The sequence below is a fragment of the Ambystoma mexicanum genome, chromosome 1p (genome assembly GCF_040938575.1).
Source record: "Ambystoma mexicanum isolate Mex_15411 chromosome 1p, UKY_AmexF1_1, whole genome shotgun sequence".
Lineage (NCBI taxonomy): Eukaryota > Metazoa > Chordata > Amphibia > Caudata > Ambystomatidae > Ambystoma > Ambystoma mexicanum.
The window spans coordinates 1,453,652,154-1,453,666,695 of record NC_090921.1 but is presented as its reverse complement, the minus strand read 5'-3'; the positions used below and the strand labels follow the sequence as shown (position 1 = coordinate 1,453,666,695).

Below are 14,542 nucleotides of genomic sequence, written 5' to 3'. Positions count from 1 at the left end.
TCTCTGATTCATCCTGACACCTCAAGGAGTCCGAATGGACTCGCGAAAGGTGGACGCCATCCTCAAATGGCCATCTCCAAGCTCGGTGAAGGGAGTTCAGAGCATGCTCGGCTTTGCCAATTTCTATCGAAGATTCATCCCAGAATTTTCCCGAACAGTCCAACCCATCACCGCTCTCCTAAAGAAAAACAAACGCTTCGAATGGACTCTTGAGGCCGAACAAGCCTTCCAGGACCTGAAAACCAAATTCACCTCTGCACCTGTATTGAAGCACCCGCACCCAGATCTCCCGTACATAGTGGACACCGATGCATCCAGTTCGGCCATGGGAGCTGTCCTGTCGCAAAGAGACCCAAAATCTAACCAACTACACCCAGTGGCCTTTTGGTCCAGAAAATGTTCTCCTCCTGAAATCAACTACGCAATTACCGATAAAGAGTTACTGGCCATCAAATCTGCTTTCAAGGCTTGGCGTCACTACCTTCTCGGGGCAAGACACACCATCACCGTAATTACGGACCACAGAAACTTACAGTATTTAAAGACGGCCAAAGCTCAATCTTCACGACAACACCGATGGGCTCTATTCTTTGCGGAATTTGATTTTGTAATTACCTATCGCCCTGGCTGCAAGAATGGAAAAGCGGACGCCTTATCCCGGATTGGCATGGAAGAACCTAATTCGAGCTTAGAACCTGTGCCCATCATACCTGAGCAAAGAATCTTAGGCTTAACTTCATTGCAAACTATTTAGGATATCCAAACGCAAGTAAAACAACTTCTAGACTCTTCAACCTTACTGGAATGGCGTCAAAAGGGTCCTCATTACACCGTTAAGGATGACTTACCCTACTTCCAGGAGCGGTTGTTTCTGCCAAGTAAAGAATTGCAAGGACTTGTTATTGCCCATCATCATGAATCTTTAATGGAAGGACACCCTGGTATCGCTAAAACGGAGGAAAAAATCAAACGCCACTTCTGGTGGCCTTCTTGGAGAAAAGACAAAGTCTTTTGTACTGTCTTGTGGAATTTGCGCCCAAAACAAGGCTCAAAAGAAAAGGCCAGCCGGCCTACTTCAACCCTTGGATATTCCACCGGCACCATGGCACACCCTGTCAATGGACTTTATAACAGATCTGCCTCCTTGTGCTGGTTACAACACAATCCTTGTAATTGTGGACTTATTCTCCAAAATGGCCCACTTTATCCCTTTAAAGGGTTTGCCTTCAGCTTCCACCTTGGCCAAGGAATTCCTGGAGAATATAGTTTGCATACATGGTTTCCCTTCCATATTAGTCTCGGATCGTGGAAGTCAATTTATCTCACATTTTTGGAAGAAGTGTGGCCAACTAGCACAAATAGATGTGCGGTTATCCACCAGCCACCACCCCCAGACAGACGGACAAACCGAGAGAACCAATCAGACTCTCGAACAATATCTTCTGTGCATGTTACACCAATCCGAGTTAAATTGGAAAGACATCCTTTGGATCGCAGAATATGCATACAACAATTCAGTGCATTCTGGAACCGGACAAACCCCCTTTTATACTTTGTATGGTCACCATCCTCGGACCTCTGGCCTAGATCCACCTCTGACCCTGGAAATGCCCGAAGTAAATCATCTGCATTCCACAATAACCCGAGCCTTCAAAGAAGCTGCAACTCATTTACAGCAAGCCAAGAAAAAGTATAAAGAAAACGCTGATTTGCACCGAAGTAAAACTCCTCCTTACCAAGTAGGAGACCAGGTATGGCTAGCAACTAAACATTTACCCCTCAAGGGCCCGCGAACCTTCAATCCCAGATTCATAGGACCTTATCCCATCAAAGCTATAATCAACCCAGTGACCTTTAAACTGGATCTACCGTCCAACATGCGTATTCATCCAGTTTTTCATGCATCACTTTTGAAGCCAGTACAACCAGGAACCTGATTATCCAAGCCTCCAGATCCAGTTCAAATTGAAGGGGAATTAGAATCCGAAGTTAAAGACATTTTAGACTCCAAGGTGGTAAAGTCGAAACTCTTCTATCTGGTTGACTGGAAGGGATATGGACCTCAGGAGAGATCGTGGGAGCCTAGTAACCATGTCCACGCACCTCGATTAGTACAAAGGTTTCACCGGAGATTTCTGAACAAGCCCAAACCCCGGAGGGAAGAACCTTGGGAGGGGCCTTGAGGGGGGTGGGGGGATACTGTCATGATGCCTACCTCCAAGGAGCCAGGTCCGACCCAGCAACCCCAGAGGCAGGCATCATTTCCCCCAGGGGAGTGCCAGCGGGCCCAAGCTGGGGCCCTTTGGACGCAGTCCTGGCGCCTTAGACGCCAGGCTCATGTTGGACCTCTGTCCTGGCGCCTTAGGCGCCAGGCTCATAAAGATAGACATGTGTTCAAGTGTTTTAATGTGCACTTACCTGATGCAGACCATGCTGCCACATCCAGGCCCTCTTGAGGCCTGAATGGAACTACTTTACCCGTGGGACTACTTACCACCCGGGTGTGGTCGGGGAAGGATACATACCTAATCGGAGGAAGGATACACACTTGGGACTTCTTCCAAAGCTATTTAAACCACACCCGATCAGCAACTCACGCTTCGCGTTGTTCTGCTCCTCGCAGCTGGACGCTCACCGTGTCAGCTCCTGCATCTGGACTTCAGGCACGCCTGTCAGCATCCTGGGTCACCTGCAAAGGGAGACAAGAGACCTTACCAGCTAAATCTGCACCACAGAGACATCACACCGACGATCCTGAAAGGGAAGACATTATTTTTAAAAGCATTTCGTTACGATCGCTGCAGCGCTGCATTTCACTCACCTTTCCTGGGTTCCTCCATCTTCAGCAGCGATCATCCGGATCCACAGCCACTTCCCAGAGCCTAGAGAAAAAGACAAGAATAAGAGGTGAGAGAAGGAAGGGAATAAGACTTACCTGTTGGGTCATTCCCATTTCATTTCGGGTCTTGCCGCTTCCAGGCATTTTCCGGACCCCGGCCCCTATGGGGAAAAAGACAAAGACATTGAATGAGCGAATGCAAAGACATTACCCGAGCGCTCATCCAGAACTTACCTGTCATTTACTGGAACTGGAACTGCACGTTTCACTTCGGGTCGGCGCCATATCTCCGGCATTCCGAAACCCGGCCCCTAAGGGGAAAAAAGACAAACATTAGCGCTTGCTGCAAAAAGACAATGAACAGTATTATTAAGCTTGGACTTTTGAACTTGCAACAGAACTTTTACAGAGCCTTACCTGAATAGTCAAGCTTACCTGAACTCCCATCAATCCTCAATCCAGTGAAGTAACTGGGTTTCAACGCGCCCCTGCATCAGAAGAAGGATGGAGAGCTCATCCTTCCTGACCCTAAGGTGAGACTTCACTTGACCTACCAGGCTCCCTCCCCCTGTACCAGCCTGGCTGGGCCTGTACCCCTATTGAGCTCATACAGCCCTGTCCTTGCAGTTAGCATGTGAACCTTCATTCGCCTGCACTCTCTGCATTCCCCACTTCAATAATTTTATCAATTTTTAAGAAGGGAGATAGCACTGTTAGGGAGAATTCTCAAAATGTGCTAATTTCCCTTACCTTTTGAGACCCCCAGCAACTTTGCTGGATTTCTAGGATTTGATTTTTCTACCTGAGAAGAGTGTGAGCCTTTTTTTCCCGGTCTTTCACGTATTTTGATGTTTGTTTTCCTGTTGTGTTCTTTGGTTATGGCGTTTTAAAACAACTCCATTGGCATCACCCTTTTCTGTGTGTCACACAGCACCTTCAGTGCAGTGACACACGGATGTCTTTCACACTTCCCAAGGTTTAAATACCTTCTCTGGGACTCACTACTATCTCCCAGAGCAGGTAACGTTAAATTGACTTTACTAGTCTCTTTCAATTTACTGACCCAGCACACCCTATCTTCCTATAGAGTGCTGGACGGTAGCCTAGCTTCCCCTGAGTCATAACACGCATCTAACAGTCAAATGTTACCTTTTCCTACTTTAAATGGCTGGTGGCAGTGGTTTAGATCAACTACCATGTTTTTTTTTCCTGACCGCCAACACAGGTAGCTAAAAATCGGGTCAGCCATGTTTTCCAATATGGCGCACAAGACCTATCTGTAAAAACAGACTCTGGTCATCTTTTTTTCGACATTTGTTTTAGGAAAAGTTCTTCTTGCGTTTGTCTCTGCGCGCCAAACCAGGTTTGGTCCCTTTGTTCGTTGGCCTTTGGCAGGCTTCAGTGCTGAAACCCTCCTCTGGCGCCTGAGTGTCTGGAGTGGACAGGATGTGAGGGAGGTGCCCGAAATTCCCTGTGCTTAGTCTCCTAGGAGACCTGAATGCACTCTGGCGTGATTGGCTGGCTGGCTGTCCGGCAAGGGCAGCCACCCTGCTGTATGAGTGACAGCCAGGCTGGAATGAATGGGGGAAAACTGTTTAAAAGCAGGTCTCTGGGACTTGGAAAGCAGAGTCGACCACTGGAACGAAAGAACTGAAGACGAGCTGAAGGAAGAGGACTGCTGCAACTCCTGGACGACCGGTGAAGCCCTGCTGCAGGTCCAAATTGCCTGAAACTCCATCGACAGAGAAGTCCTTCAAGATTAACTTCTTCCCTTGAGGTTGGTGGGAACAACCAACTCGCAAGCCACCTGGACACCGTCCCCATCTGGTCAGAGTGCTGTTGAAAACCAGATAGCCAGAGGGAAGGAAACCAGTTTGTGGACTTTAATGCACTCACACCTTAATGCGACGTCTTGCTAAAGCATTTGGCCTCATCCCTGGGTAATGCAGGAACCTAGCGACGTCCTCCTTGTCCCCACAACTGAAGCTCAGGAACAGCGAGATCTGCTCAAACTGCCAGGAACAACTGTCTCAGCTACAGCTCTTCTTCATTAACAAGGTACTGTGCAAACGTGGTCAGGAAATCTTTTCGGCCATCGAGAAAGTGTGTGAAACTTTCCTCAACTTCAAAGGCTTGTCCTTCTCTAAACATTCATCAAACTTTTCACCTAGCCAAATTCTTCGGAACTCTGTGGCAAAGACTTAAACGTTATCTACCAGAACTGTGCTATCCTATACAAAGGCTCTGAACCACTGACTTTTGCCCAGGCCTATGAGAAGAATTGCTGGTTGTAGTTAACTGAAACCCTTTGCCCTGCCTAAGAATGTATTTGGGATGTCTATTCTTATAACCTTGTCTTTTTACCCCTTTATTAAGTATCTGAAGTGCCATTTTGCTCCTACTTCAGGGGAAATAAACTTGTTAATTTACTTACCGGTTGTATTTTTGTGGTTTATTAGTGTGCAATATTGAGCTGCTTATGCTAGTGTAATGTTTTCTAACTGAATGAGTAAATAAATGTATATTCTTTTACCAAGAAACCTTGAGTAAATGTTTGTTTGTATCACTGTATTAGTTGGTCCTTTGTGTAATTGGTTCTACTGCTCACTTAAACTTTTGAGATAAGTCTGGCTGTTCAGCCATCACTACCACTTTACTGTGTAGTACAGGCTTGTACCAAAGGTGAAACCGTGCTTACACTTGTAGTCCTAATTTCATGTAGTGTTCCCAAAGGGTACTGCATGTGATTCTGCCTAACAAGCACCAGCCCATGCAATTAATGACCAATATAACTGATGGACAGCGAAAGGAAAATATTTGCAAATCTAGTGCTGAAAAAACTAGAAACCTGGGCTGGGGAAAAGGGGCTTTGGCCAAGATTTCAGGCAGGTTTCAGAAGGGATATATCTACGTCATTCGATGGTTTGGTAATGTCTACTATTCAGGAATTTGCATAGGAGGACCCCTCTTGACAGGTGTTTGTCATGGCGTTTGATTTTTCAATGGCTTTTGACACAGTCAACCACTCTCGCCTATGGGCGAAACTGCATGCCTGGCAAATTCTGGATTCATTATTGGCAATCTTGATTTATCTCCATTAGGGGACTGTTGCGCAGGAGAGGTTGCACAGGCAGGGGTCTATGTCTGAGGAATTCTCCGCCTGGAGGGGACTGAGACAGGGTTGTGTGTTGGGCACCTGCTTGTACAACCTGTATCTATCAGATCTGGATGAGTTCCCCCAGGTAACTTGGGGTGACCAACCCCAAGTTCCTTGCAAAAATACAAAAAAGGTAGCAGGCACCCCTCTCTAGAAAAAAGAGGGCATGATAACCTATTCTGTGGTTTTTAGCCACTTTGAGAGTCCGCAGCCAGTGCTTTTTTTCTCACTGTACTTTTCACAAAGAGGTATATCCATTTGCATATCAGTCTTTGTCCCGCCCACAAAGGCAGTCCAGCACCGAAATGCCTGGCAAATCTCCTTTGAGCAAGATTGCCAACAGCAACCCCAAACACGTTTTTCGGCCTTGTTGGGCCTCATTTCCAGGCTACCTTTTTGTTATTTTTGCAAGGAACTTGAGGTTGGTCACCCTGAGTTACCCGGGGAACCCAGACTTGGACCCCTTGCTCACTGTACTCAGAGAGGCACAGCTCCAGCTCACTGATGAGGTGAGACAAGTGCACAAAAAGTCAGTAGACAATATCCACTGCCACCAGCCACTCAGATGATCTTGTCACTGTAACTGAAAAGTTACAGGAGAAGCGAGAAAGGGGATACATGGTGTCCCACCAGCATTCCACATAAGGTGGGGTGTGCTGATCCCACAAAATAATAGTCAGGTAGGGCAAACACGTGTCTTCCTTCCCTTTCCTTGGGAACAGTTGTTATTGCAAGGAAAAGAAAAAAGGCAGCTCAAGGAGCTCCCAGCAACACTGCACATAAAGTGCTGCATGCTGCAATAATACATTGTAGATGCCCTAAAAGTTGGAGGAAGGCATAACTCCAAAAAAACGTAACAAAAAGGGTAAAAAAAAAGGATCCCAAAGGCAGAGTAAAATAATGAATGAGTGTGGATAAAGGTTCCCACACACTCAAGGGAACTGGTAAAAAAATGGAAGAGTCCAGCAAAAAGTATGAGGGCGTCAGGTGGAGAGTATTTCACCCACAAATGAAAATCTACTCTAACACCCACTAAAAACAATTTCCATTACCTTAATGTTATGAGTTTGATCTCAAGAGGACAGTTAATAGTTTATTTGGTTCATTTTTGTCAGGGTCCTTTTAAGAACAGCCTAGACATTTATTAGAACCATGGGAGCACAGAGTGTTTAAATAGGAGATCCCTAGTCCCAGAGGATCCAGAAGATGGATCAATAATCCAAACCATTGTTCTGTACAGAAAATGTAAATCTAGTCTTGAAAGTATCAGAATTTAATCATCAATGCTCTCTACCTCCTCCAGGGGAAAAGGCATTTAGGCAGAGGAATATAAAAGAGCCATCATGTCCCGAGGCTAACAATCTGATTGGCTCAATACATTTGCCCAAGATGTGATGTAGATCACATCAAAAGTTTGTGATGGTGTAGGAGTAAGAGTCGGACACAAGGGTGGCATGTTGATTGGCAAATACTTTTATTAATAATAAAAATGGGTAGGCTGATTTGGAGGAAACCTAACTAACCCTATCTGTAAGTGGCAGGGGGGAACCCAGCCTCCATAAAACTAGCCAATGAAACGGTCTGTGTCAGAATGTCCCAAAGTAAAGTTTGCATTCCCGTGTCCAAAATCCTAACCTATCCCTCACATGCTAATCTCAATATAATTGAAAAGGGAAAAGTCTTTGGCTGTCCATCTGCAGCTCAGCTTTGTAGTTTAAAAAAAAATCCCAAAAATGTGTAGAAAGCAAACAAAAGTTCCACAAGCCTCAAGGGGTTGATTGCCTTTCCCCAGAGTCTTTCCAGCTTTAACAACACTGGTTCCTGTGTCTTCAATGCTCAAGATCATTAATTATCTTTACTTGGTAGGCCTGACTCCCAGGCCCTGTGACAAGGAAGAATCTTGGACATCTTTTCCAAGCCACCCTGAGAGTCTCAAACGCTTTGTGAGCAGCCCGACTTCCAGATACTGCGACGTGGTAGGAATAGCCTGGTTCTCGCTCCCAAGCTGTGCTGAGGGTCCCAGACCCTTTACCAGTACCTCCGCTATGGTCCACTCTCCAGCCAAGTGGGGTACTCAATCTTCTCGTTCTCACCATTCTCTCTCTCTCTCTCTGTCTGTCTCATTTTCACCATTCACCCACAGCCTTGGTTCACTCTCCTACCAGGGTCTCTGAGTGTCACTTTGCCTGTGAGCTTTGTATTCCTCTGTATTATTCAGGGTGCAATTACCCAGTGTGGGTCCCATACCCCTTTCACTTGGTTAATTTCACAGATCTCTTTATCTGATTTCTCTTTATGCTACAGCCTTGGTTTGCTCACCTGCCAAGGTCTGTGAGGATCGTTTATAAATGTAAACATTGTATTCCTTCTTATTATTATTTGGGATGTGTTTTCCCAATATGGCTCCTATACCCCCTTCACCTTTCTGCTGTGCATCAGTAAATGTTCACATATATTGGTGCTTACTTTGCTTAATATTTCTTGCGTTCTTTGAGTCTCCCCAACACCGGGCTTAGCCACCCATGTACCTGCAGGTTCTTGGCGGTTGCCCTCTGGTTGCGCACAAGTATCCCAGGATCTTCTGTGGCTTCTGCAGCTTCCCAGAGCCTTCTCTAGTTTCCCAGAGTCTCTACACCAACACGACGGTGGTTTCCTGTGCTCCATCAGTCCCATGATAGTACTTCCTCCTCTGTGGAAAGCTTCCTGCTTCGTGGAATCCTTGCAGATGCGCTTCTCTTCATGATTCTATCTGCTCCTCTAGTCTGACCTCCTTTGTGTAACTTGCCGAGCTCCCGGTCCGTGCTGAGCAGTAGACACCATCGTTCTGTTCGCCCTCTTGTTTTCAATAACAGTTAGCCAGTCGGGTTATTCAAGCGACTAGACTGCATGATTTGGTTCTCCGCATTGATCTTCATTGCTCTTGTCCTCTTCCTTGTTCCTTTACTTATGTTTGATACCTTATGGGCATTTTCCTTCCCAGTGGTCTCTACCCGAGATGAACAGCAAAAGTACATTGGGGCCCTTGGTGGGAGGGTTAAGAGAGGAGTTTTGTGGGAGGGTCGGAATTCTCCCAAAACGGTCACCACGCTCAATGGGGTCCTCCCTCCCCACGAGATCTTCCTGCTGAGTACCACTCCCAGGGGGACTATCTGGTAGCAGCCTCACCACCCTGCCTCATGGAGAGGAATCCCCCAACTTAAGCAGTGAAGACGCCTCAAGATTCGTCACACATTATACTTATCATATTTGGCCCAGTCTCTCATGACGGTCATTATCACAAATCCGAGAAGGATGCATACCAGACAGACCCAAGAAAGTGTCATTACTGAGTGTATTTATTGTATTAGTAGAAACAAACAAATGGTCTTTAAACAAACAGAAATTGCAACTTCCTGGTCCTTCCAATAGAACAATCCTGCAGTCTCTGGACCGAAAGCATGTGGAATAGGGGGTGAGTCGCCCAAATCAAGGTATTGGGGTACGTGGATCATTTGCTCCTCTCTCCTCCTTGTGGCCAACACAATACAGTGTCTCTTTACCAGGCCCCCCCCACCCATTGAAGAAAACAAAAGTTATGAAGGAGCTCCCAACACAAATTGGTTCAGTTTGACAAGTCTCTGCTTTAACAGCCTCTAGGGTGGCAGATCTTTCCCACAAAACAATTTCAGTGCAGGTCTTTAATACACCGTAGATGCATTTGAGGAAAAAAAATCACACAGCAGTGACGATTAGGGACAGTGTGTGTGTCTGAGAGGCAGAACTTTGGGAATTGGGCTGGCACCAGAAGTGGCATGCAGTATTGGGTGGGGAAGACGAAAGCTGGTAGGTAGGCCAGTGGCAGGGGGTTGAGAGGGATGGACAGGTAGGATTAATGTGGGGTGAAGGTGGGCATGAAGAGCGCAGTTCTCCCTTTCTCCTAGCCATGATGTGGGTCCAGCGAGGGGAGAGGCAGCGCACCAACTGCTGCATGCTAATTGCCTGCACAGTATTGTACTGCAAAGTCAAGACATGGAACCATCCATAGCTTCAATACTGTCTCTGACTTCAACACAAAGAAAATTCTGTGTCCTAATATCCTTAATTCAGAATCCTGTCCCAGGATTTCTTAATAATTCTCAGGCACATTCAGTCCAATGTATATGAGTGTTTCCCCACATCCTTCTTGCTCATTATTCAGGTCTTCTGCTTCGCAGTTTGGATTATTGAAATAATTTCTCCCTTGTGTTCCCTCTGATGCCCATCTTCGAGGCCATAATCACTACAGTAGTGATGACTGGATACAATCAAATGGAACTAAAGTCTCTACCAGGGTGCAGGCCAAATCTGTCTGGTCACTGACTGGATCTGAAGGAGAGGGTAGGGAGGTAGGCCCCAGAACTTCTACCCAGAGATCAGCCACCCAGGCCCCTCTGCAGACTGTGCTGATGTCAGCATATCATCTCTCTGGTTCAGGGTTCTTCCTCTAGTAAGAAGCGTCCCTCCCTTCCACTCATCCTCTATGGAAACCAACATTGCTGTGTCTTATGAGCCTTTCTTTTAAAGTTCTTGAACTCCTCTTTCCTCTCACTCTCATAATATTTTTCAATGTATGTGTACATGTATGTGTTCCTATGCCCAATCTTCTTACACCCCTTCTCTGTTCTCCTTTCTCCTCTTTCCTCCCTCTTCCCATCTCTCCAACCTTCTCCTTACTGGTTGTCTCCTCCATACTGTCTCCTCACCTCCTCTCTGGTGTCTCCTCCCCAGCTGTGAGAAGACTGTCACCTTGGATTTTTGTTGCAAGTATGCAAAGGGAGAGCCCAAGTGTTCATTGCCATGCCTTTTGCCAACCCGCTTATTCTCTTCTGTTCATTTGGCAAGCCATCACTCTGCCCAGTATGGCTGCCCATGCCTTGTACTACACACATTCTGGAAAATTCAACTGAATGTCCAACTGTAACCCCATAACGACCGATAAAAAATGAGTTATAAAGTGGGACTTTTGGGTGTTCAGGATGACAACTAGGTTTCTCTAGGTGGGCTGGAGAAAACATGCAAGTCTTTTCCATAACTGGGTTTCTTAAAGGGATATAGCCACATATATATGACATGTGACAAGGTCCTTCCATATATGTAAGGTGAGTTGAAGTAAGCCCAAGGTTCCTCCAGTCTCCATCCCGAGCCAAGGATTACTGAGCAGGTGGCAGCACTAAGCCCATATGGCTAACATTCTCTGACAGTATGTCTCATCTACTTATGAGCATTCCCCCTAGACCGTGTAGGAAGCATGAGCTGGCTGTACAAATTCTACACAACCCAGGTCTGTTGGGAGGCAGGCCAGTCAGCAATGGCACAGCGAAGAGCCAATTATATGGCTGTATTTCTACGAACATGCAGACAACAGGGAAGGCTGACATGAGTGAGTGGAGTTTTGCTGATAAGTAACTTATTAGCTTGTTTTTCCTGGCCTAAGTCTCTTGCTATGATATAATGCCACATGTTGCTAATGACAGAAATGACACACATTTCTGTAGAGTAAGATATTACTGGACACAATGGGCCTCATTCCGAGAATGGCGGTAAGGGATAGCGGCCATCGGTAACGAGACCGGTGGCGGTATTCCCTTACCGCCATACTCCGAGTTCCCTCTGCGCCCTCGCCTTTACCGCCTGCTTTGAGCAGGTGTTAAAGTCGAGGGCGCAAAGGGGCCTCCAAGCCAATAACGGTGACCGTAATGAACGGTCACCGTTATTTGCATCTTCCCCATTCCCATTGAGCCCTATGGGGGCTCATTTGGGAATGGGGAAGAGCCTTGGTGAATGGGGAATTACCGCCCCACCAACCTTGGAATGGGGCGGTGATTGCGCCATCCACCAAGGCGCTGCCGTTCTGGGTACGGCGTCAACCAAGGTGTTAATAGCGCCATTGGTTAGCGCCGTACCCGGAATGAGGCACAATGTGTACTGGTGGTGGGATTACTGAGAGTGTCTATTACCCTGATTTGTTTACACACCATACTTTGTTTGGTCTACATATTTACTTTTGTACTCTTTTGGAGTGGCCAGATATACAACTAATTTAAGTGCATCTTAGTTTATATTCTGAAAAAAGTGAAATTTAATTGTGGGTTTTTCCATTAGATCTTGTTGTATTTGACCACTGAGAAACAAACAGGGGCTGGATTTCAAGGGAATTATTGAGAATACTCTTCCTATACTGATATGTACATGTTCTCATAATGGAATACAGTATTATTGGCCGGCACAGAAACTTACAAGGCCCACTAGCCCAAGCAGATATGATGGCTTCAGGCTCTTGGGTGCAGTACTTTCAGATACATATAGACATGAGCAAGAGAAACAGGGACAAGGAATAAGTTACTTAACAGTAACTCCAGTTTCCCAGCATTGGTAACTTTAATAGATTCACATCCTGTTATATTCCACTTCGCCAGGCTGGGAATCTTCGGTAACAGAGCAGTTTAAATTCAAATTGAAACTTTCAGTCACTTTTTTGCTCCATTACAGTCATTTTTCGTTCATACTGCCCTCAGCCAATATGAACATCTCCCTTAACTCCTCCCCTGTTGGCCACCTTCAGATTTTCTTACTGCACGTTCGTATTGGGAGTCCACACATTTATTCTCTACAGATTACCTTATTACAAAATAGACTAATTCCAACTCAGAAGAACAATCACTGTTTTATCACCAATTTATAAACATCCGGTTCAGACAGCGAGGGTGCACAGTCCCTAGATAATTCTCGACGCTGGAAACTTTCACATTTTCCATTGTCTGCGTAGTTGGGCCTAACTCATGGGTGAATCAATGAGGAAGAGCCTGTTCAAGGCTTGTGCCCGCTGTGGGATGAAGAAAGTCTACATTGAAGACCACCACGCTTTACTCTCTTTACTGTGGAGGTGGATGACGATGAGTGAAGGTCGTCCCACAGGGGATGGTCATCACCTAAGGTCACTGCACTGAATCTGCAACTGGGCCACTTACCAATCTCGGTCCTTGGCCCAGCAACTCTCCCCTGCACTGCCTCCCTGCCAACCCATGCACTGCGGGACTGTCTCTGTACCCCTACAGCCCCCCCCGTCCCAGCACTTGTCTGCACTTACCTTGCACTTGCCACCAGCTGGCCCTTATTATTTATCTTGTTTTACTAACCCTGTATTGCACTTTCCTCTCTCCCTTTCCCCCTTGCACTTTTCCCTTCCCTTCCCTTCTACCCATGCACTTGAGTGATCTGATTGACACCTGGCCTAGTAGGATTGTTGTCTGTCTCCCCTTGTTCCCCCCTCCCTGCCTCGTCGGGCCTTGAAACACTTGTGTATAGGCGCGTTACAAATGCCATATCATATCAGTCTTCATCCCCACCATGTGATAATGGACTGCGAGATCTGCCAGTCCTTCACCGACAAAACGCTGCATGATCGCCACCGGCATTTTGTCGCGTGGCTTGAGGTTGCCTTTGGGGGCTCTGACTCCACTTCTGTACAGAGGCATGCCTCTCTACGACACGGTAAAATGATCCAGCGAACCACCTCCAGTTAGAGTTCTAGGTTGCCTGAAGACCACGCCAGTGGCAGGAAGAGGCACAGGGAGGTGGATGACGATGAGTGAAGGTCGCCCCACAAGGGATGGTCATCACCTAAGGTCATTGCCTGAGGGGGTTCAAAGGAAAAGAGCAGTCAAGGACGTTTTCCCCGCCTGACGGAGGCAACTCCATCAAGCAATTAATCTTCTTAGTCTAGTGGCGCCAACCCACTCTCAAACAATGTCTATTCAACTGCATAGTAAGCTACTACTGCTTTGCTGTCTGTATAAAGAGAGGAAAGAGATGGTTCAGAAGAATAAATAAGTGGTTGAACACAATTGCAACCTCTACCTGTGTATTCTTAGCAGTCAGATGCTCCAAACGCATTCATAACTAATAAGGCACTAGCTGCACATTCAGTGTTTCATCACCTAGTTCAGACCAAGCAGCCACTCCTATTCTTCTCTTCCACCTGAAAACAAATTAAGCCCCCTGTGGTGCAAATATGGAGGTTATCTGGTGCAGGTTTACATGAAACAGCTATGAGCTAGGGAATTGGATATGGGTATATACCAGATCAGCACCTATTTAGAAAAAAGTAGTCTGGTATGTCATGCTGTGGTGGTGATGTGTATATCACAAAGTTATGGTGGGTTTATTAACGCTTGAAGAAACCCCTTCCACTGGAAATGTGGCAGAATAAGCATTTCACAAAGTCACACATGCCACAGCACTGCCCAGTGGCCCTAACTGGAAGTTTACCTCCAGTGTAGGCAGACATGAGCAATACATTGTGGTTATGCAAATTAGCAAGCCTTTTGCTTAAGGAAATCATCTTAGTCTTAAAGGGTAGTGAGCTTATAGTGACGAATATAGGGCAGTGATGCTGCATGTGTAACTTCGCTGAAATGGCTTATTCTACTTTCAAATTTTAGGTGGAAGGGTTTTCTTTCAAGTCTTTATAAAAATCGGTGAATTTGTTTTAAATAAATGTATTTATGATGCAAATATATGTAATTATC

The 14,542-nt window shown here is 46.2% G+C and overlaps 1 protein-coding gene across 1 annotated transcript in view; it reads right to left on the bottom strand.

Moving 5' to 3' along the window:
- Positions 1 to 14,542, bottom strand: part of LOC138455188 (fatty acyl-CoA hydrolase precursor, medium chain-like) — a 799,801-nt gene that overhangs the window by 334,223 nt on the left and 451,036 nt on the right. The window lies entirely within an intron of this gene.